General features: G+C 34.0%; 1 protein-coding gene across 8 annotated transcripts in view; it reads left to right on the top strand.

Moving 5' to 3' along the window:
* LRFN5 (leucine rich repeat and fibronectin type III domain containing 5) overlaps positions 1–25,282 on the top strand; it is a 272,499-nt gene that overhangs the window by 16,024 nt on the left and 231,193 nt on the right. For 2 of the 8 annotated variants that reach the window (XM_055130508.1, XM_055130506.1), the window contains exon 2: positions 12,274–12,360. The exons of the other annotated variants lie outside the window; for them this stretch is intronic. The gene's annotated coding sequence lies outside the window, so the exon portion shown is untranslated. The remainder of the gene's footprint in view (positions 1–12,273; positions 12,361–25,282) is intronic. 8 annotated transcript variants of the gene reach the window in all.

The following is a 25,282-nucleotide window of genomic DNA, read 5'->3' as shown; positions in this document are numbered from 1 at the left end:
GGTCACATGCAAGGCAAAGTTCAGTAGCAGCTGTACTTTGCTCTAGCTCCCCAATGTAAGATAATATTCTAAAATTATCACCTTGATTAATATATGATCTTTAGGGCATGATTATCTCCAGAAAACTGGAGATAATATTTTGTCAGTTAATAGCCATGTTAAAGTTATTCAAGTTATTTTTTTAGAGTTATGAACTTATTCAAATTGAGGAAGCTTTATAAGAAAATATGTAAAAGAAGAGCAAAAAAGTAGTGAGGTTTCTTTGAAGGACACTTAATATGCCCTATGATTGTAGCAAATCTGTTTCTTTTATTATTATATATACCTCCAGTGATTTTAGGAAAAAATGAGCAACATGCACATCTTTTTGTTTTGCAAAATTGAGTTTCTGTTCCTTTGATTAATTTCCATGTTTTTGTTTATTCTTTTTGCTTACTTTATCAATTCTGTACTTCTTTGAGTATGTTTGTTTAATTTAAAATTAAAATATTTTAGTAGAATGTGTGACTATAGATTTTATATTTTTGAATAAACCAAAATTAGACAATTAAATATGAATATTCATAAAACAAATATTTCAAAAGTGTTGGTGAAATCAAGGTTCTTCTATTTCAGGTGTTGTATGTGGCATTGCAGTGGAAAACAGAATAGTTGTCTCTAAGGTATTCCATTAAAGGAAGGAGCAGATTCAAGGATATTTGTACCCCTTTTTTAAATTTTGTTTTTGGGTCACACCTTGAGGTCACACCAGGGGTTACTTCTGGCTCTGCACTCAGGGAATACTTCTGGTGGGCTTGGGGGACCACATGAGATGCTGTGATCAAACTGTGGGTTGGCAGCATGCAACAACTGCTGTATTATTGCTCTGGCCACTCAAGAACAATTTTGAAGGAAAAAAAGTTCAGTTAAATAATATTTGGTACAAAATGTACATTAAGAGCTTTCTGAACTTTGCTCTGTATTCATTAACAAATATCAGTCTTAGAATACTGCTATATAGCACTAAAACATTTTTATGTAACACAAAAACAAGCTTATTACCATTTATTACCATATAAAGTAGTTTATAGTCACTACTTTATTTTGATCCTGTGTAAGATTTCTAACATTTGGAAATTCATGAAACATGAAAAATCAGTCCTTGAAAAATAATGTAGTGTCATTCTCAAGATTTTTTCCAGTCTTTTTTGTCAACATATCTCCTCTTTAGAGGTACGATCGAGCTGCCATGTGTACTGGGTACTGAAGCTATCAGCTCTTTCAAACTGGTTCAAAGTGTAACCTTGGAGGTCCAGTTCCAGTGCCGCTCGATGGCACCAATCAATCAGGAGACAAGATAATAGAGAAAGAGCTTTACTGGCAGCAAGCCTGCAAGTTGGATGACAGCGGATTCAAGATTTAGAGGACCATCTTGCTTTCATGGTTTCAAGAAGCAGTTTATATGTGAAAAGAACAGGCAGTTCTCTTTTTTGAAACTGGAAGGGTGCAAACAAGTGGACACCAGGTGATCAGTCAGTTCCCTTGGGATTAACCATCTGAGACACAAGGGTCAAGCCTACATGTTGCATTACTTATGTTTATCTTCTGGGAAAGGGACATGTTAAAGGAGACATTCTTTATATTCTCAATAATAGAAGTTTAGAGGAGTTGGCCAGTATTAATTCTGATTCCAGCTTTAACTTCCTCTCAGACCAGTACTTATAAAAATATGTAATGCAAACCTTTCCTAAATTGGGTAATAGGTATTGTGGTATCAGTAATTTTTGCATGGAGAAAATCCACGAAGGTGGGTGAAAATGCAATTAGAATTCTTTCTTGCTGAATTTATCCTACAATAACAGTTTAAAGACATGATTTGCAAGAGTGTGTTGAAATTATATATTGACTACATTGCAGAATGAAGAGTTGAGACATGCTAGCAGTTAATGTGCAAATGAGTGACACAAATGGAGGCCTTTTAGAGTTCATATTATATAATCAACACCCCCTAACATAAAATTTTAGTTTAGCACCTGACTTAAGACTGGAAACCAGAGGTCTGTTTCTTAGAACTCTTAGCTACAAGTCGAAAAATCCAAATTGATAACTTCTAAGAAGTTTCTTATGATTATATAATGGACAACCTAAAGCAGATTTTTTCACGTGTTGTTTGATTCAGGGTTAAAATAGTTGAAAAAAGTGACATCATATTTTCAGATCTACTTTCTCTCTTGAGTCCTGTGACAAATTTTCTTTGGTGGTTAATAGTGGTTCATAATGTCACATACTAAGTCCAAAGAAAGTGGGAAAATGATAGAGAAGGGGAGGAGTGAGAGAAGGGCTAGAGAAAGAAAAAGGGAGAGAAAGAATTTGCTTCCTCAGAGAGAAAATAAAGGCCCTCTAGTTGGTTCTTTTTCAGCTCTCCTTGCTCATTTTGTGACCTGTTAACATCTCCAAAGTTGCTTAAGAGTAAAATCACTGGTTTATCTTTTTTCCCTCCAGATTTCTTTTTATTCCTTTCACTTTTAAAAAATATATAATTTCGGGATTTCTTCTAAAATGTCACTTGCTTTTCCTACATAATGAAGTTCAGAAGCCAATATAGGATGGCATTAGTTAAATTTTAATTTGTTGCTTTTATCATCAGTGTTTTCAACTTTAAGATTTCTTAGTAAGTTTTGAAATTTGAAGGAAACAAATTTAAAGTGACCAAGTAATACTGTTAATCTTCTAAAAGGGTGAGTCTAAGTGGTTACAATGAAAAATTGTATCTATTATTATGTTAAATAATACTAGTGATATTTGCATAAACCAAACTTGATCTTTAATAGAATAGTAAAAGGCTCTTCATATATTTATATATTTGGGCTCTTATATATGCTCATCTACATAAGTCTATTTATTATTCAATATATAGAGCTATATTTGTATACATTCTGTATATTATAACTGCTTGAAGTTATACTACAATTCATTATCAAAAACTCTAAGCTAAATATTTATATAAAATATTTATTTTTGAATAAGATATAAAATAATTTTATATGTCAGAATCTAAATGCAATTTTTAAAAGTCTCAGGAAGTTTTTCTCCTTGCAAAATAGGTATTATATAACTGTTGAAGAATTCTTATAGCTTTTTTGGTTTTTTGGTCTCACCCAGTGATGTACAGGGTTTACTCCTGGCTCTGTACTCAGGAATTACTCCAGGCCATGCTCAGGGGACCATATGGATGCTGGGAATTGAACCTGGGTCAGCTGCGTGCAAGGCAAACGTCCTACCCGCTGTGCTCCAGTCCTTAGCTTTGAATTTCATGATCTGTTTTTCTACTTTTTGATATAGAAGATTCTCCATTATATTCACTTATTTCTTGAGGTCATACTTTTTTTTCTCTTTTTATTTGCTCTAGGATAGATAAATCTCAATTTGCTTAGAGTCTTTTTGAAAGTTCTACTCTCCATTAAAAAATTTGGTGATAATAGTCAACTCAGTATTAAGTCAGGTCATTTTTTTTGTGTGTTTACACTATGCCATAATTTCAGTTAAAGGGAGGACATAATAAATGGCTCGAAGGAGCAGGAGAAATGAACTGCATCAGTTTAGAGAGTTTGTGCTTCATCGTGGACTTAGTCAGCTACTAAAAGTGAGATCCACCCTCCTAAAGGTTTATCGTTTTCCCTTAGGACCCCACCATTCTGATAGTCATTAAATAAGGAAACTTCCATTTGACAAATAAAAGCGATAAAATTAAAACCTATGGGGATTTTGAAAAAACTCTGCATGTTTGAATTCTTATTAAGAGGCACATCAGAAAAGTAATCAACCTGGGCTTTACAGGCAATTCCAGTATAACACAATTACCTATGTATATGCCCTATATTAAATGGGTTTAATAGTGAATTTCAGTGTCTTTATTATAAAATTTATTAATACATTTTTAAGAATGTATTTTGACCTGAAGCCTCAAATGACAGCACCTACTTATATGTTTATTACATTTTAATTACAGTTGTAGTCTTCTTAAGGTATCATCCATTCTTCTAAAAGGTGTATATTTGTTTCCACTTTAATTGACAGTACAATTGAAACAGAATCATGATAGCTTTATTTTCAGAGTCCATTTATGGTCATAGTACTCTAACATTTACTAAGTGGTGAAAGCACATTCTGAATGCCTTATTGGGAGGATGTTGGTGGCAACCTCTGAAGAAAATAATGCAGTGTGGTAAGCCAATTTTCCTGTTTCCTCTAGTGTAATGTAACCATTTTAATCAATTACTAATGCAACCATAAGTTCCTGAATTAACAAGGAGAATAGTCTCTGAACCAATATCTTTGAAGTATTTATATGTCAACTACTTCATCCATATGAAAGAAGTTGGTACTAACTTTAATATGGACAACATATAACCTATATGTTTTACTAGTTCACATACTTTAGGAGATTCAGTATTTTAAGTATGACTAAAGGCACCATGCTTTCAATCAGATAGTATGGACTGAAATTTGAATGACTGGCTAGTTTCCTTGCATTTAGTCCTTTTGTGGAGGAATCATTGCTATCATCTAATTAAAGTCTTCAGTAGTACCATTGTTAGTAATTGTGAGCAAGGAGGATATACTGTAATGTAATATCATATCATTTGCAGCCTCTTCATATGATTATGCACAGGAGAAAAACGTTGAGCTGGAAGGTTATCAGCAAAAATAGAATATAGCAAGAGTTATAAAAATAGCACTCTTTTTCTTTTTCAATTTGAGTAGAGCACTCATTGTATGATGCCACATCCAATCTGCAAAGTGCTCTGAAAACTCATTTTTAATTGAGGTAACCCTGAGTATAACCAGTGACAGACTAAAGTGACATTTTGATTAAGCAGAGGTTGAATTATGAAATAATATTACTCTACATCACCGTCAGGCAGCTAAATTGGAGAGCAGAGTCCAACTAAAGGAACAGCAACTTTTAACAGCAAGCACAAGTAAAGGAAGCAAATCCTTAAATTGGGGCACCTCCTAATAGCTCTCTTACAGTTCACATACTCACCAAGTTCACATTTTCCTTGAACCATTCTATGATTCTATTGTTTGAATGTCATTCTTGATTTTCAATTTTTCTCTTTGTCTTAGGTGTTTTAAAAATGGAATAGTTCCAGTAGTTACCATTACATTTTGGGGGGAAGGTGGTTGGGTCACAACACTTGGTATTCAGAGTCTGTTCCTGGCTCTGTGCTGAGAAGTGAGCCCTGGAGGTGCTAAAAAATATGCAGTGCTGATGACTGATTCCAGGGTTAGCCATGTGGATGGCTAGTACCTTACTCCCTGCACTGTCATAGTCTCTTAGGCTCCAGAAATTTTATTTTACATAATTTCTATTTTGGGGCCACACCTGGTGATACTTAGGGGTTACTATTGGTTCCACACTCAAAAATGGCTCTTGTTGGTGCTTGGAGGGCCATATGGGTTGCTGGGGTGGAACCAGGGATATGATGTATGGAAGCAAGCATTCTACCCACTGTTCTTTTGCTCCAGCCCCAGGCCAAAAGGTTAATTTTTATTGAAGCAACTATAAAGATATTCTTTTTATTAGTATTTTATTCTTAGTATTATTTCTTTTCTTTTCTTTTAACCTGTATTGCAATACGATTAGTTTTCAAGACTATAAATGGTCATATATTATTTTGGATATTACCTTACCAGACTACTTCCACCACCAAAATATAAATATTCTTATAACATCATCCATTACAGTCCATCTAACTTTTTAGCTTGTTAAACCCTTGTTGACCTGAGGTATCCTCAGTTGTTTCCAGCATGCAAAAGTTTGTTTTCGTTGGACATTGTCAGTTTCCAAGGAAAAGGTGTGGGCACACAGGGAACTCGAGGGTTCAGTGGCCAAGAGCCATCTCCCCAGGCCTGCCAACGGCAGCAGACAGATGAAGGACGGGGGAGCAGAGAAATAGGAACCAGGACCCAGCCTGGTCAGTAGACAGTTTAATTCTCTGTCCTCCTCCACGTAGTCCAATCTCTCCCTTACAGCTCAGTCAATTTGTCGTTTTGGTGGTAGTCCCAGTCATCACAGTTCCATCATTCTAGTCTCGTCATAGACTTCAAAGTCCTCTGCTTCCAGTCACCACCATCATCTATCCCTCCTAGTTCCAAAGTCCCAAAGTCTCCAAAGTCTCCATTCTCATTCTCCTAGTTGTTGACTTTCTAGGTCTTGACTTTCTAGTCTCCAGCGTTTAATCTTCTCTTACCACTTACAGGATAGTTAGATAGAAATCATGAAGGGTGGGGATATACAAAGGTGGGCTTGAACATTATCATAACAACAAACAGAGGTAAAGTCACTCCTTGAGAAGATTAACTAAAGGACAAAAATCTCATTTAAGGAGATTACTCCAGAACACTAGGAGATCCTCTCAAGGGCGGGTTTACATCTAGGGTGTATTGCTTTCTCCTTTCCTCAGCTAGTAATCCATTTAAATAATCAAGTAAATTTGCTTCTTATAATCTTTCTAGTCATTATGTATGAACACAATGAGATATATTCAGCTTAACGGTTGCCTTTTCCTGGGGAGATCTCGCTATATATTCCAGACCACAGTCCTCAGGCCAAGTTAGTCTTTCCTAACCCCGGCTGGGTTACTTCTGGGGTTACTTCTCTTGGGATCATGACAGAGTTTGTCGATGACCATGCTCTTAACTTATTATACTTATGGTGCTTAGCTTGTTTCCTTTGTATGTCAGGGTAGCTTACAGATTTCCTTGGGTGCATCCAGTCCCTTTGTTGGGACCCTGCTTTTGGAGTGCTATGAACTAAGGGCAACTGAGGCTTAAGTCAAGAAAATATGGATGCCCAGGAGTAAATATTATTTTGGAGTCAATTAACTCCCACGTTACAAAGCATAGCATCAACTGTCTTCCTGTGTCTATAAAAAAAAAAGGACTGCACTGTCAAGCAGGCACTAGTAAAATCTCCATTGTGAGACTTCTTGTTACTGTTTTCAGCATATCAAATACGCCATGGGGAGCTTGCCAGGCTCTGGCAGGATACTCTTGGTAACTTGCTGGGCTCTCTGAGAGGGATGGAGGAATCAAACTCCGGTCAGCTGTGTGCAAGGCAAATGCCCTACCCGCTGAGCTACTCCAGTCCATTGTCACTGTGGAGAGGAATGAATTTACTCTGCAACCTCTGAAAGTTTTATTATTTAAGTCAGACAGCATGAAGAGCAGACATGATTTTTTTCCATTTCTCATCTTTGGCAAGAAGCCACAAAGAGTAAGTTCACTGTGGAACTGGGATGATGTCTGTGACTAGTCTCTACTGTTCTAAGAAAGAGGCCATAGGGTCATCAGGCCTCTGTTGTTTCATCTGTACGTCTCCATTTCTTCCTTAGTGGGCTCCTGGGTATCATAGATACTATTTTGTGGCTGCTTCCACTCATCAATCTGCATCATCTCCTTGACATGAAAAAGGTGGGCTTCCTTGGCATTCAGCACCTTCTTCAGTTTTTCGTGTTCTTTTTATTCATCATCATAAAAAAAGAACATTGCTAAATAAACCATGCAAATGACATAAAGGACAGAGAAAAGCAATATAGGATTATTAGTGCTTGATGGAATTGGGTGTGCCTCCGGGGCACTATTGTGGGAGTGACTCAATAAACAAAGCTCCCTGCAGGGGGAGCAAGGACAACCCAATGTTGTCCAACAAGACATCACTATTACCTTTCTTTGTTTCTGTATAAATTACAAATGAGTGAGATCATCTAATATTTGTCTTTTTCCTTCTGACATATTTCACTTATCATACATATTTTACTTTTCAGACGTATTTCACTTATCATGAACCTCTTCAGTTTCATATGTATTATAGCAAAAGAAAAGATTTTTATACCTTCCTGTTGCTAGTGACATTCTTTTATGTATACCATAAATTCTTTGTCCACTAATTTTTCTTGGGTACTTGCACTGTTTTCATTTATTAGTTATTTTAAATAACAATGCAGATAACGCTAGTATGCATATATGGTTTTGATTAGTGTTTTGTGTTTGGATAGATATCATTATGTTCTAGGGCTAATTAATAACATACAAGATTTCTAACAATGACAACTGAGAATTCTGAAAGAAGCCGATGCCAGCTCACAGTTTAGATTCTTCATTTAATGGTGTCAGTATTCCCTCTTCCTCACTTATTTAAATTTGTGCTTTCTACTTAAAGATAATCAACAGCTAAAATCAAGCAACGCATTATTCATTTGTATTTTCTAATATATAGATTGCCTTGTGTCCATCATGATTAAGTGATGAATGTTTAGAGGTACCTTAATGAAGCAGAGAGGAATAGTGTTGTCCTTTAAAAATGAAGAACTTTGTATTGTGCTCCAACACTGTTTGATGTTAATAGACTCAAGCATGACTGTGAAATTTATATCATAAGTAAATTTTTTGATAGATACAAAAAATGTTTTTGGATTATGATTTCTAATGTAAAACATTTTACAAATGGCTAACCTGGGCAAATAGAGATAGTTTAGTAAGTAAGGCATTTGCCTTGCAGACTGCTGATATGGATTTTATTTCTTGCACCAAATGTGGTCCTCTGAACCCTTCCAGGAGTGATCATTGAGCACAGAGCCAGAAGTAAGCCCTGAGCACTGCTGAGTAGCACTCAAAGCTTAAAAAAAAAAAAAACAAGAAAAATAAAATGTACAATCTAATCATTAATTGATAGTGGTCATGTTTCTTAATTCGTGTTACTCTTTAAAGAGATGAAGTAGATTTGTATTTGTTTATGAGGAAAATTAAATTATGATGCTATTATATTATATTCTTTGCAAAAATCTCACACTAACATAACTATACATAGTCAACAGAAATTTCTATTTGTGAATCATCTTTGAAAGAATGTGTATATACACAAAAAATTCATGTCTCTCCTGGACATGGGAGGGTCAAGTGATTTTCAATTTTATTCATATTCTCAACTTGAGTTTTTGTACTTTGTAAAGATTTTGTCATTGATTATGACAAAAAGCCTAAATATAACATTTTATAGTCATTATTATTATTTATGAAATACAATTAAATGAGTGCTTATAGCTGTGAGTGGCTACTGTGGTTTAACATTAATATCATTAATTGTTTGTGGGTTAACAAAAACATTAATTATAATTTATAAATTTACTTACTGTAAATTAATTGCCTAAGTTCAGCAACTAAGCTTGCTAAGAATGATGTTTGCACTGCAAAAAAAAAAAATCAGACTTCTGACTTTGAATAGGAAATTTACTACTATATAAAATACTAAAAATACTCATTTGCTTTGTGGTTCTTTTAATCCTCATGTTGAATTTTTTAAAAATATATTTTGGTCACACCCAACTGTGCTTAGGCTTTGTGCTCAGGGATCACTCCAGGATTTGTTGGGATTTGGGGGGTTATATTTGATGCCAGGGAGCAATCCAGGTTAAGTGCATGCAAAGCAAGTACCTTAGCTGTTGTATTATCACTTCAACTCCCAAATTGTTTTGGAGAACATCTACAAAACCTGAGATATTTAATTTATCTAAAAATAAGAACCTTTTGGCTTCCATGATCCATATCTGGATCAAGAATACTTCATGAGTCCAGATATAGTCCATAGCTTAATATTGCTAGAAATAACATTTTTCAGTGTTTTGTGCTTCTTTATATCAAACACTAGAAAAAATAATTCACAATACAGTTCAGTGATGGCTTTGTCAAGTTAAAACAAATCAACTCTCTTGATTGGAAAAAGAACTGACTTTTTTCTATGTAATTTGAAAATAAATCTAAGAACTTTTTTTTTATTTTAGCAAGCCAGTAAAACAAAATAAAAGGATATGGGTGACTATATCTGTCAGGAAACCAGTCTGGAAAATTGCCAGTGGCAAAAGTAATATCAAAGGTCTGTTTCTGTGCAGATTGTTGGGCAAGTTTGGGTGCAGAATTCCTGTGATCAAAGGAGGAGATGGATACAGGTTCTCTTTATTGTGCTATCTTGGCCTCACATTATGTGCCACACTAATGGAGGTCAAAGTTTTTGTTTGGTACTTCCTTCACTTGTCCTGCCCTTGCTGTCGGTGAGGTATCAGTGAGCCACCTACCCAGGCTGGATTATCTATCTTCTGCCACACTGGGATGCAGTCTTTATAGTACAGCACAATTTTCTGTGGTGGTGCTCTTATATAGTGTTTGCAGTGCTCATAGGGAGTCCTGTCTAATATATGTACTTGGTAACAATATGACTGCAAATCCTTTGCAGGGCTTGGGCTCACTGACAGCAGAGCTATTTGGGAATTCATTTCACAGCCTCACACTTGCAAGGCATGCACTTTATTCACATAACCATCTCCCCACCCCTCTCCATGGGGATCTGAGACAGTCTGTCAGAATCTCTCTGGGTGCATATGGGTGGCAATTGAACTCACAGACTAAATTCTAGCAAGGCAGGAATTTTAACCACTGAACCATCTCCCAATCCCACTCATTTGGATTTTATATGGAAGAATGAAGTTTTGGAAATGGTTTTATCTTATATTTTAAACAAGTTATAACTGTGGTTAGGAATATTCCAATCAAAACAAATAACCAAATCTTTTCTTCCTTCTACATATTTGCAAATAATACTGGTCAGTAGCATAAAAAGGTGGCTTTTGTTCCACATTTAAATTTGCAGTAGAACTTTAAGAAAGTTATTTTTTGTAAAGATTTGCTATCCACTTTGCAACTCATATGCCAGGCAAAACAAGCACCCTTTTATAGTCTACATTGTTGTGGATTTTACTATAACAACAGGGTTGTAGAACCTTCACCAATAATTCCAGGACCTTTTTTTTCTTATTCATTTTTTCCAGGCGTTAAATTTTGGGATAAAGAACAAGAAAATGAGAACAGAAAATTAACACAAAAATAAGGCTTTAAAAAATGCCATTTAGGGAGTGAAGGGATAGTGTAGCCTGCTTGTCTTGATGATGGTGGACTGGAATTTGATTACCAGAACTCCATTAAGAGCCCCAAACTTGCCGGAGTGATCCCCCAGTGCAGAACCAGGAGTAAGCCCTGAGCACCGCTACTGTGAGGTGTCCCTCAAATTCCCCAGAAAAAATTTTTTTTCTCAAGGTAATTTTTAACGACCCCAAGCCAAGTGATTCTCATATGCTGCTTGAACTCTGTAGTCCCAGAAATTTTATGAGATATATGGTGCAGTTGGGTGGAGCGATAGCATAGTGGTAGGGCATCTGCCTTGCACAAAGTCGGCCCAGGTTCAATTCCTCCACCCCTCTTGTAGAGCCCAGCAAGCTACCAAGAGTATCTTACCCACACGGCAGAGTCTGGCAAGCTACCCATGGTGTATTCTATATGCCAAAAACAGTAACAACCAGTCTCATGATGGAGACATTACTGGTGCCCGCTTGAGCAAATCAATGAGGGATGACAGTGACAGTGACAGTGATGGTGCAGTTGATTGTATTGGGGTCATACATATACAAGGCACACACCTTAACCCCTGTATTATGTTTTGATTCCAAAATGCAATTTTTAATGCCCCTTTAGAGAAATATACCATTTCTTCTAGAACCTTATTTATGATAGATGTTTTTTATGTATGTTAATGATGATAAAGAAATTGACAGCATGCCTCAAGATGTGGTTGTTTTTATATTGATGTGTCTGGTCATCTATATTAGTATTAAGTGGAGAAAATGGAGTAAATAATGTCACTAGTTCATTAAGTAAATATTATTTTGCAATTACACTTTTTGTAATCTTTAAATCATCTTTAAATCATCTGGTAATCACAGAGACCTAAAAAAAATACTTGGCTTATAGACTTTTGTATGTCACTTGAACTTATGAACATACATATGCCCTTTTTTTTCTGAGAAAGTAATTAAATACAAAATTGCCATTTATGCAACTAAATAATTTTTCAGAATAATAATATTAATTGCAGCTTTTTTTTCAGTTCGTTAGCCTTTCAGAGTTTAAATGCAATTTGACAAATTTTAATTCAAAGTAGTTGAGTTAATTTTTGTTAGCTGCATGAAAATGTTTATATATACTACACAAAAACTTTTCTATCAGTGGTGAAATTGGTCTCTCAACACTGAGTACCTAAATATCAACCTTAAAGCTTAATTTTCCTTTTATCCCCTTATTTCTTCTTAAAATATAATTGTTCTTGCCAACAAAATATTGTCAAATCATGTATCATGGTGGATGAAACTTTTTTTTTATTTTTTTATTTTTTGCTATTTTCAGGTGCTCCTTCTTTATCTCAGTGATCTGTTAATACATATTAATTGATAACAGTATACATGTACCAGAATTAGTGATAGAAGACTAGAGGTAAACAAAATAAATGAAAATATTCTGCTTTTCAATGTATGCAGTGTTGGGGAAAAAGTTATGAATTCCTAGGTTCTATTTGATGAACAACTCTTATATGCCTAATATTAGCAGTAAAGATATTATTTATCTTTAATTAGCAGCTTGACGTATGTGACCATTGTTGTTCCCAGGAAGACATTATGATCTAGAAATATTTAGAGTGCTACTATTGTCATGAAGTCCATGCTCACCTTTATCTGGGTCCTGTAAGTCCTTGCTTCCTATGGGTGAATGATAGCATGTGCTGGAATAGCTTGTTATATAACTGTGTTGCTTTTCTGACTTGTAAATTCTAATTCAACTCTGCTATTACAAAATAAGACATCATTACTACTATAAAATGTGATATTAAAATTTAAAAGATAAAAATGTGAAAACATTATTAAAAATTAAAATAATCAAACAGTAACCTAGATTCATCATTAGTGATTCTTTAAAAAAAAGTCTAAAATATGAATATGCTTAAATACTATATGTCTCCTTATTTAAAAACTGAATTCTGCAGGTTTTCCTGAGAGGTCTGAAGGTTTTTCTAGTTTTTTTGTCTTAAATAAAGCAGACTGCTCTGGCTTAGTTACCACACTGAACATTTATTTAAACAATTCTTAACCAGGAATCAAAAGGTTATTTCTCAATGGCTGTTTTCTTATAGTATATCATCACATAATTTATTATTTTTACTGTTTCGTCAACTTTATGTTTACTTCTTTATGTTTACTTCTTTGTTGACTACGTTGCTTTATGGCCTCAAAAGACATGTATTACACATTTGTAAAATCATTTCATCACTTTATTTCACTGACTTTTTAACATATTCACATATTCAGATCTTCTTGCACTTTACTTAGATTATTCAAACACTGTTTTATGTCCTTGAATAGGATTTCCTGATTGGGTAAAAAAAAAAAAAAAAATTGTGCCAAAATTACTCTTTCCAATTCCCTTACCATATTAAGGCATTCCATGTTTCTTTGTTTTTGATTCTATACTTCCTTCTGTCTGAAATACCATTTTTTTCATCATCCCTAAGTTATTTATTCACCAGAATTTAAAAATTCTCCTATTGGGAAGGGCTTTTCTGATGCGTCATAGGTGTATTTATTCTCACACATTTTTTTGTCTTGGTCCTACCCTCATATCTTACATTTTAGAGAGGCTTCTGGTTGGTTTCTGTATATTTCTGTACAGAATAACTTTAAACGTAACTTTAAAAGTTGCCACCACACCACCTTATGAATGAGTTCCACAGAGAAGCTAGCCTGGCAAAAATTTCAGGTACACTGGGTTTTTTTTTTTTTTTGCCTGAAAATGCCAAGCCTTCTTGGGGTCTGTTAGGTGATTGACAAACTCCCATATTTCCAGAAACCCTGTCAGTCACAGCCACATCCTACCACTGCCTCGTAAGCTCATCTACAGTCATTGCTCCAGACACTCATGGATAAATCTTGAAAGAGATGAAGTAGTTACAAAAATTAATTGGATACCCAATTCCAGCTAAGATGTTTGGGGAGATCTCGGAAGAAGGTTAGGACAAGTTCCTACTCTCCCAAAGCCTCAGGAGCTCCACTCACACTACAACCGCTGCTTCCATGATTCTGGCTGGACCGTCCAGTTAAATATTCTGAATTTTCTGTTGGGCATCTCCAAACTCTACAATACTAACATGTCATTAGGAAAATACCAGGTTGAATGGGAATGTAATTTAAAAACAAACTAATCTCAACTAACAAAAACATTAACACAGAAGGCTTAACTTGCAACAACCGTTCAGTCAAGGACTTAATATCCCCATGGTAAGATACAACAATTTTCACAAATTTTCTTTTACTGAAGTATTTTTGGATCATTCAATTTGCCATTTCCTGGTACCAAGCAATATAAAATAGATTATTGTGGGCCTGCTCTGGGGGCAAGTTTGAGACGTGGTTGGGAAAATGAAGGTAATGGTAAAGGGAAGGTAGCAAGTAATAGTGGGCTTGGTGTTTGAATATTGAATGCCTGCAATAAATTCTTATGACCAACTTTGTAAACCATGGTGTTCCAGGATCATTTAATAAAGTATTTTTTTTCTGAAGACTAACTTTTCTCTGTGATGACTACTTTGTATTATGTTCAAAAGAGAAAAAGACATCGTGTATTTTTATTTGTCAACTTGCTATGATTGCTATTTGTTATAGTGAAAACAATAAATTGTTTATCTTTATTTGCATTGGGCAGAGGCTAGTGTTTTTGATATATTTGAGTCAATTTGAATTGATTTTTTAATTTGAAAATCTATAATAATTTTTTAATTTTTTCAATAAAATTGTTAAATTGTTAAAATGTAGCCATTGTTTATGATAATTGCTGTGGAATGGTGAAAAAGAAGTGACAGTTTTCTCTATGATTTTCCCCAAACTATTGACATTAAAATTAATGTTTTTCTATAAAATAATATTTGTTTTTTTAATTATATACTAGGGTAACTAAGAATGACCTATATATACACCATAAAAAATTAAAGAAAAGATTTTTTGTGATTTGATTCTATTTAAAACAGTGAATTTGCTCAAATATACACCCACTGAATTCACCATCGAATTATATAAATTGAGTAAATGCTGTAAATATTTATTTTTTCATAATTGTATTTTGAATTATTGATCTTTTAAGGTAATTTTTGCAGATAATTTCTGAGGCATGCATAGCTTTAAGGAAATACCACTATTTAAATTTATATTATTCCTATTTGCTCGGTAAAAGTTCATGCTGTTTTCTCAGAATTCATAAATTCTACTTTCTTTTTGTAAATTATAAGTTATATAGTATAATTCTCAATTATTTGTGCCTTATTCAAATTCAGATGTACAGCAATAAGAGAAGATATTAGTTTTTATAACATTAATTTTCCATGTCGTATACTTTTAATAATGCATAAGTAAAATTTGATAATTTTCTATTTACAAATATTTTAGTTACTCAATATGCGACATCCCCAGCCATTAGCCATTTGGTAAATATTTACCTATTGAGGCTTTCTTTCATCATTTAAAAAGTAGTTTATATCATATTCAATTTTTTTTGAGGTCATTTTTCCATTGATATTTGTGTCAGATCTTTATCATTTTGCTTTTGTATCTTTTATAGTAATGATATTTCCTTCTAATTCATTTATCTTAGCTGGAAGACTTGAAATTAAAATCTGAAGGTCTTTTCTGACTTATCAAATGTTAAGGTGAATTGGATTAGAGTGGTTTATATAAACCTCTAGACTCTCTACGTAGAGAGTTCCTTCTTCTAATCCATTCTGTATAGTCCAGTAAGATAAATCTTCCAAAAGTGCTTCACTCACCTAATTTCCCTACTCAGAAATCTCTAGAGGATTTTGCTGCTTATTAAATTTAACTCCAATTTGCTCCCTGACATTCATGGCCCTCCAAACCCCAATAAGATCCAGTCTCTAGTCTCAACTAGGACTATACCCTTGTTCACACAGCGTGCAATAATAAACCTGAATATTTGGCTTTCACAAACTCGACAGCTTCTCCTTGCCCTATCTCTGTGAGTTTCCTTGGGCTTATTCTTCTTGTCACACTGGCTTTTGCATGATTTCTGACTGTTCAAATGTAACAGATTTTTCAGAGCTATTTCAGAAACAAGAAAGCCTGAAGGAAGCCTTGCTTGATCGATTTATTCAACAAATATTTTTCTGTAGGCATTAGTCAAGAGCACTATGAATGCAAATGTCAAAGTCGTTGTAATAATGAGTTTTTCTTTTAGTCAGGGGTGCTAGATCAATTAATTAATTGATATTAGGTGATGATAAGAGCTATGAGGGAAAACATTAAAAGTGCCATGTGGGGTGTGAAGTTGGAGAGGGAGGGCTGATATTTTAAGGGTGATCAGAATTAAACATCCTTTCAGATGAGGGAACAGTATCAGAAACTGAGAGGGAAGAGTGAGCTCAAGCTCTACATATCTACAAAATAGCCCAAATTTACTTATAGCTAAAGAGGAGGAGGTGAAGGGAACTCACTGGAAAGTGAGAGAGAAGTAAGCCTTAAGGACTGGCCTTGCAATGTGAAAGGGATAGGGTATCACAAAGGGTTTGGGTAGAGAGATGACATGAGATATTTTATATTACAAAGTAACTAGCAGGTTGCTGCTTTAGAGTAGATGCTAAGGACACAAATGACATTGAGCACCAGAGATCATGTCCATCGAGATTTGGTGTCTTGAACCCGGATTTTGGTGGCAGTAGCTTTTCTTTACATTTGGTGTTGGGAGTTACTAGATTCAATGATAATTTTACAGTTAATGTGTTTAAGATACATATAAGACAGCATAAAGCATTTTAGAGACTTTCTTCATCGTTGAAGACAAGATAAGTTTTGGTTATTGTTGTTGTTTAACAACAGTCATAATAATAGCAGTATTACTCTATGCCAGGTTGTACTAGTCTCTTTCATTCCTTTATCCATATTTAAACCTCATGACAGCCCTATGAAGTAGGCATTGTTATTGTTACAATTTACCATATGAGAAACTTAAATAACGGAGAATTTGGGTTATAAGAAAATATATCCTCTACCAGTATTCTTAAAGAAGGGGAAAATGAACAGAATAAATACTACAAAAAGTTGATGGCAGAAAAATAGACATACTTTCTCCTTTATATTTACTAATTCTCTTTTAAGAAAAAAGCTGGTGTTCTTTCACTTTTAAAAATTCTTATATTTAATAAACAATTGGTTCATAATATTATGAAGATTAAATATTAAAATCATTAATATGAATCCAGTTTACCAGAATTTTCCTATTTTATAGCTGACAAAAGGAATTTGTACTCTGATGTGGTTTCAGATTCAGTTACATTGGGCATATAATGAAGCCTCTCTCAACCTCAGTGTCTTATCTGTAAAATAAAGCTAAATAAGCTCAAGGTTTTAGTCCTGTTTTCAGAATAAAAATGAATAAAGTGACAACATTAAGCATATAGAGGCCAAAAATAAAACATGGAGAAACACCATATAGAGTGTAAGTAATAGTCTAAATTATTATTTCTAGTTTATGTAGGTTTTTAAATTGTTGTTTAATTGACAAAGACAAAACATATATCACCAAAATATATGCAATACTATAGCTGAAGCCTACATATGATAAATTATAGCAAAGTTAAGTTTTACTTTAGAGCATTGTTTAAAGTTTTACCATTTCTTTTATGCTATATATTATAAGCTTTTGTGCTACTTTATAGGATAATACTAATTTGTTTATTTTCTATATTTACATATTTATTTTTATTTTCTAATGTCTTCATGGGGCTGGAGCAATAGCACAGCCGTTGGGCATTCGCCTTTTATGCGGCCGACCCGAGTTCGATTCCTCTGCCCCTCTCGGAGAACCCGACAAGCTACTGAGAGTATCCGGCCCGAGCGGCAGAGCCTGGCAAGCTACCCGTGTGTATTGTATATGCCAAAAACAGTAACAATAAGTCTCTCAATGAGAGACGTTACTGGTGCCCGCTCGAACAAATCAATGAGCAACGGGATGACAGTGACTGACTGACTGACTGACTGACTGATATCTTCATACTTTGGGGAGGGTGGAGGTGGGATTTGGCCATACTTGATTGGGCTTAATCTTGAATCTATGCTCTGAAAATCAAATGCAGGAGCTGAACCTGGATCATCTGAATACAAGAAAAGTGTACTAACCACTGTACTATTTCTCTCGTTTCTATTTTAGAACTTTTAATTTCAATTTTTGATTTAGCATGGACCTAAATGTACCTAGAGAAAAATTCTGCTGACATTAGCTGCAAACAGACTTCACATTAGTATTTGCTCATACATACTGCAGATGAGTTTTGAGATTTGGTACAAATCCTACAAATCCATAAAAAATATTATAGTCATGACAAAAATATGTGATAGCATAATGACTATTAAGATGCTCTGTTAAATTATTTTTTAAAAAATATAAAAAAAAAGTATTGTGATTTTTGTCCTTTATATGTTTAAGTAAAAAATTAAAGGTAGACTAAAACTATATTGGCTCCTAAAATAATTACATTGGGTATATGAATTCCTAAACTAGGTATGTGAACTCTAAAATAACTACACAGACTGCTATAATTATGCAAACTGCTATATTCTCTATATATATGTATATATATGTGTTTAGTATGTACATATAGAAAATGTTTCTGGTGTCTTATAACTGCAATACAAATGAAAATGTGAGAGCCAATTAGACCTAATTAGGGATACAAACGTGAAAAATAAAAAGAAAATAATGGCAATGCTCTGCAAGGTGTCTCAACATGCTTATTCCTACTGAATTATCATTGTATAACTTAGATTATCTTGCCTTGCCTTTGACTTCAGTTATTCTCATTGGTTTTTACTCTTCTTCATGGTCCCTGGAAATTTTTTATTTCAGGAGTGCTCTGTAATGGTTCCCAATAAAGCAAAGAAAAAATATTCAAGTATAATGAGATACACTACACTTACTCAAGTTTAGATCTATAATGAATCACTGGTGATTTTAACTTTCTGAAATTAGATCTTTCAGAACCCCCTCCTAGAACAGAGGTTATATTTGTTTCTGAGTAATACCAAGAAAGCATAACTATATTGGGATATTCTTCCATAAATGACCTCATTCAACGATATCCCTTTGTCTAATGCATTTTATCCCTATGAAGTCTCAACTTGTTTGAGAAAACATAAAGGAAAAATAGCTTAATTCAGAGAAAGCACATACAGTGTGCTATTAGTTATATTTAAGTTATCTCTACTTAAAATCTGAAATAAAATAGTAGAAGCATATAATTTTGAAGGCAAAAAAGAAATTTGCAATCCTTTATAAAACTCTTTTCTATACATAAAAGTCTCAATAGTTTGTATAACTCTTTTAGTGTATGATTTTCTATACTAGATTGGCTCAGAACTATGTATTTCAGTATATAGCTGAGAGAAGAGGGTTAAATTAAATCACCATTCTATAATTTATTCTATGCTCTGGATATGGGTCCGTTTTTATTTGAAAAATTTTTAGTTTTGATTGTTTTTTGACATTTTGAGAAAGGCTTGAAAGTAAGGCCTGTTCTTTTACATTTCTACTTAAGTTGAATAAAACTTTCATTGAATTATCCCCTAAATATGGTGTATAACCTTACAAATGCATTACTATTGTCCCTTTAACACACAATTTACTAATGATTACAAGTTGATCCCAAGTGACAAGTATAAAAGCTAAAACTTTGTGTGATTTTATAAAGATAATAATGTTCATATATTAATGCTTTTAGAATTTAGAAAGTTTTTTCTTGTGCAATGAAATGAGGGCCCATTACTTTCCAACAAATTATATTTCAGTAGATCAGGAAACCATATTGAATTCCAAACATTGACTAAGATATGCCCTTGAAAACGTAGAACAATTAGAATAGGGACTGGGAAAGAGCATATAGAGAAAAGTTCTTGCCTTTCAACACATGGTTGATCCCAGTTTGATTCCTGGCATCCCACAAGGGCATCATCAGGGGTGAATCCTTTGCACAGAGTCAGGAGTAAGGCCTAAATAGGGATGGGTGTGTTATGTGTCTCCAATAGAGAATAGCATTTCCTTAAAGTGGTCTATAAAGCTTATGTAGCTTCAGTGATAGCTATTGATAGCTAGAACATATTTTAACTGAAACTTTACATGCCAACAAAACAAACACTTAGATGTCAAAGATTTTTAATCTCATTTTCAAAGTTAATACATGTAGAAAAGCAAAGCAAAAATTAAGTTGAAATGTCTAATCATTTAATCAAATTTAATTATTTGAAAAATATTCTTGTGGGGCCGGAGTCATAGTACAGTGAGTAGGGCATTTTCCTTGCATGCGGCCAACGTGGGTTCGATTTCCGGCATCCCACATGGTCCCCCAAGCACTTGGAGGAGTAATTCTTGAGTGCAGAGCCAGGAGTAACCCTTGAGCATGGCTGGGTATGACCCAAAAAGAAAAAATAAAAGAAAAAGAATATTCTCATGTCTCAGAATATACTATGCAGCTTAAGAGTATGTTGAGGTATAATGTGAGTGAAAAAAATCAGGTGTAGGGGGCTGGGAGTGTAGCTCAGTGGTATAGCACTTTTCTTGTATGTATGTGTGAATTCTAGGTTCCATCCTCAGCATCCCCGACCAAGACACACATCCACACAAAAAATCAGCTATAATATGTAGTGTGATGCGAGTGATTAGAGAATAAAGAAAATATGTAAAAAATATGTCTGGGAATTATCACAGTCCACAAATCCTATAAATCAAATTAGAATCACTGTCATCCTGTTGCTCATCGATTTGTTCAAGCAGGCACCAGTAATGTCTCTCATTGAGAGACTTATTGTTACTGTTTTTAGCATATCCAATACGCACGAGTAGCTTGCCAGGCTCTGCCGCTTGGGCTCGATACACTCAGTAGCTTGCCAGGCTCTCCGAGAGGGGCAGAGGAATCAAACTCGGGTCGGCCGCATGAAAGGCGAATGCCCAACCACTGTGCTATCGCTCCAGCCCCAAAATAGAATATGAATATGCAAAATTAGATTTCTATGCTATGATATTATATGAGAAAAATATTTAGTTAAGAATCCAGAAAAATATCATACAGAAAGATGTATCTGAGATGGTACTTATAGAACTAGTAGTATTTATATATATTAAGTGTTGATAGAAGCCATTATATTTTCTTGAATTTAAGACACATGTATGAACAGACTTTAACTGATTAAATTGATGTAAATGAAAAATACTAGAAGCATAATTGGTGAAAAGGCTGTGAAAGCATTTTTAGTGGTAGTTACTATGGGCCTAGAGCAAGGAGTCAGTATTAGAAGTGAAAACAACATCTGGCCCATTAATTTCGGCAAATTAGGATTTACTTTCATCAGAATTTAGAAATTTATTTTAATGACACTTTTACTTTAAAATCACAAGAGTTTTTTTAAACACAGAGAGATGGCCACATTGAAGGAAGTCTTTAGGAACCATTCAACACTTAGGTCACAGTCAAGGGAGTCTTTAGGAAATTTGTAGGTAGATCCAATTGGAAAAGTTACTTCAATACCTTGAATATTTTTTCTATCAATTTTTTCCACTATCACTTACCAAGAGTTCTAGTTTGTGCTTCTATTTGCCTGAATGAAGGAATCCTAACTAGTTTTGCTTCAAATACAGTTTCTGCTTTCTATACTACTCTCTGGACTTTGCTAACTTCCAGATGTATTGTTGCCTATTTTGCCACATCTCTGTGATAGTGACTTTTTAAAAAAATTACATTATTTTATTTATTTATTTTTAATTGAGTCACCGTGAGATACAGAGTTATCATGGTTGAGTTTTAGTCTATATAATATTTGAACACCATCCCTTCACTAGTGTACATTTCCCATACAAATGTTCCTAGTTTCCTTCCTGCCATCCTCCCCTCAACCCCTGTCTATGGCAGGCACTTTTCTTCTTACTGGATGCTTCCCCACAATAAAGCTCTGGTACCCTAAATAGATGCTTCAACAGGAGAGTATTCTATCGATGTAGGCAACAAACAGTTTAATTTCTCAGCTCGGATGAATGAGACAACTCTGAGATCTTGGACAGTTCCACTTGTGTTTTGTTTTCTTTTTCTGCTGTTGGTTGGATGCCTGTGTAGAAAGACACACTCCAGAAATAGGATTCTGTCTTTAGCTTGATTATAGACTTACACATTATTGTAATATTATTCAATATTATTATTAAACCTGTTATTCAATATTATTATTTAACCTAAGTTCTTTGGCTTTCTTTATTTGTGAAATAATTTTATGAAACCTGGGGCCACTATTTCATGGTACTGGTTTGAGGAAAAAAAATTTATAAGTAAAATTGGAATTAAAAATTTAGGAGGAATGAACACATATTTAATAAGAATGTCTAAATGTGGTTAGTTTATCAAGGAATTACTAACAAAATATAAAAATAGCTGCCAGATAAACAATTGAAGCTGTGTTCCACTTTTTCCTTCATGATCTTTATTTCATCATATTTCACTTGATTCTGTATCTTTGAAGGAGCAGCTCACAGGGAAGATTAGGATACTGTGGAGACAGATTCATGTGGAGTAGTCATGAAAAATTAAATGTCTTCAGTATCAACATAAGTAGGTCACTTCATTTTTGATTAAATTTATACATCACAATCACTGATTAACTTATATTTGGGTATTATAATTAGATAAGTCTGAACTTTATTGTCAAAGCTATAGTATGAGCACCTACCATGTATAACAGACAAATGAGACCAAGTAGAAAGGTGACAAGCAATATATTTTATGGTCTTATTATTCCTTATTTTATATTTCAAGATTTTATAACTCTGTCTTACATACCCATAGGATCCTGCAAATGACCCAGTTTTATCTTTGATTGTCTATATCAGCAAAAGATAAAGCATTGCAGATCTAAACAGCACTACCGATATACATAGGATATTATGCTAGAAACTGTAACTATATTCCCCAGTGTTATAATTTCAAGGACAGTTATTTGAAGAAATAGTACAAAGAATTTTAGTTTTTTTCAAAGAAGAAAATGGCTGAGTAGACAAAATAAAAATGAAAAAAAAATCACACTCTCTCTAAAGTGCAAATTACTTGAACCATTGGTAGATATTCTTTACTTAATGTAAAACCACAGCACAGTAACTTGAGATACATTTGATCATTCTTGAAGTCAGGATGATTTATTTTTTTGAAGGGCATTTGAAAACATTATTCTGAAGGTCTTAAAAGGACAGTTGATGGGTCATATGAAATATTAACTATACACTGCAACTAAGTGTTACATTAGAGCACTCCAGGAAAATAGCAAGGCATTTGGTTATGGTTTTCAAAAATGGGTTAAATAATACATTTTTATCTATCTTTTATTATCTTAAAAAATTTGGTCTGCTCTACATTGGACTACTTGTTTATTGGTTAGAAAAAAGTAATATTTTGGGTCAATTTTAATTATAAATCTAAGATATTTTATGGCAATATATTTTCTTATACAGTATAAAACATCATACTGCAATAATATCATATTTTATTTGTTGTAAATGTTGTGTTTTCATCATGTTGTGATTTTTCTATGAACTTTCAGGTAGATTCTTTGTTTACTTAGGAATTTAATATCAATTTGCTCCTTAAATGCATATTTTTAGTGCCATTGTGCTAATTACAGATCCACAGTGTGCCAAATCAGATAGTCAACAAAATTCCGCATAGTTTGATAGGCTTTTAATTTAGAATTAATATATTTTGTAAGTGAATGATAATTGTACTGTCCTGAAACATCAGAGATTGAATATCTGAAACATTACTGCAGTCACATAAATCAAGCAATTTCTTTTGTTTTCATTGTGCAACACATTTTCCCTTGTTGAATATAAGCACATCAGCATAAGAGCCTCTTGAGTAAGAAAAATGTATATTGATCACTGTAAGTGCATTTCTGTAATACCTTGCAGTTATTGAAATTGACCCTAAACCATATTCTATTTCTGATAAAGATTCCTCTTATGTGTTTGTTTTTATTGATTTGTTGCTTAAAAGAGATACAAAAATAATTTCCAGTATGAAAACACATGGAAGGCCTTATTTTACACTATTTGAATTTGGTTTTAGTATTAGGAAAACATAAGCATTACGTTCCACTTAAGAATTAGCCGATCGTCCATCTTAAATATTCTAAAACTTTAGTCCTGCAAAAATGTGTTGAAAAAGATTTGAATGCTGAATCATCTTTCTTGATGCCAAGTACACTTTACTTGTCAACATGTGCAGAAAATAGATTCTAGAGTGAAAGAGTGCTTATGTTACAACCTGGATTCTAGGATGCCTCAGACTTTGCATATCATCCCTCTACACTTCCTATTTTCCATTTGGCAAAAGGTGATAACATTAGTTTTTGCCTACCTCAATGGATGTTACAGAAACAGATGAGGCAGTATATGTGACTAGAGCTTTGAAAGAAAGTTGCTATGCAGATTGAGGTGATGTGTAGGTCAAATTCACTGGCTGAGGCAGGTGCTTCCTCCTCATTGATATTTAGTTTCTTCCATTCTAAGGTTGAAGCAGGCTGTCTGCCAAGAGACGTGAAGTATTATGAAAAACTGGCAGAGACTCCAGGCCATTAGCCTTGTCTCCTGCTTCTGCATTTCTCATGACCGGGATCAAATGAATGCTGCCAGTATGGATTGACAAAAAGACACTTTACTTTATGATTCAGGGGCAGTCATTTGCTGCAACATGGGAACAGATTTTTTTCCCTTTATCATCCTGAATTCTGGAGTAAACACTGGATATGATGGCCTATTGTCTTATAAAACTTTGCATAATATGATGCAGATATTTTTCTGACAAGTACCAATTAGGGAAATATATTCAGCTGGATTAAACCATCAGTAAGCTTAAATTCAAGTAACTTTTATCATTGTATGGTGTTACTTCATTGTCACCGTATAGGTTAGCAAAAGTAACAATAGGACAGCAGGTAGGGCTTTTGCATTGCACACTGCCGACCCGGGTTTGATTTCCAGTGTCCTATATGGTCTCCTGAGTACCGCCAGGAGTATTTTCTGAGAGAAAAGCCAGGAGATAAACCGTGTGCATTGCCAGATGTGACCCAAAAAGAAAAAAAAAAAAAACTTTTGATGTCTTTTATAATTTAAAAATTTGATGAACTAGATCAAGTACTTAGAAAAACCACATGTAGTTTTGATTGGCCAGATGAATGTTAGTAAACTAATATTTATTTTGTTTTATTTTGTTTTGTTTTATTTTATTTTATTTTTAAAAATTGTATTGAATCATCGTGAGATAGTTAACGGACCAAAC

The sequence above is a fragment of the Sorex araneus genome, chromosome 3 (genome assembly GCF_027595985.1).
Source record: "Sorex araneus isolate mSorAra2 chromosome 3, mSorAra2.pri, whole genome shotgun sequence".
NCBI lineage: Eukaryota > Metazoa > Chordata > Mammalia > Eulipotyphla > Soricidae > Sorex > Sorex araneus.
Note: the sequence above shows the minus strand (reverse complement) of the source record. Positions and strands in the feature narration are given on the sequence as shown.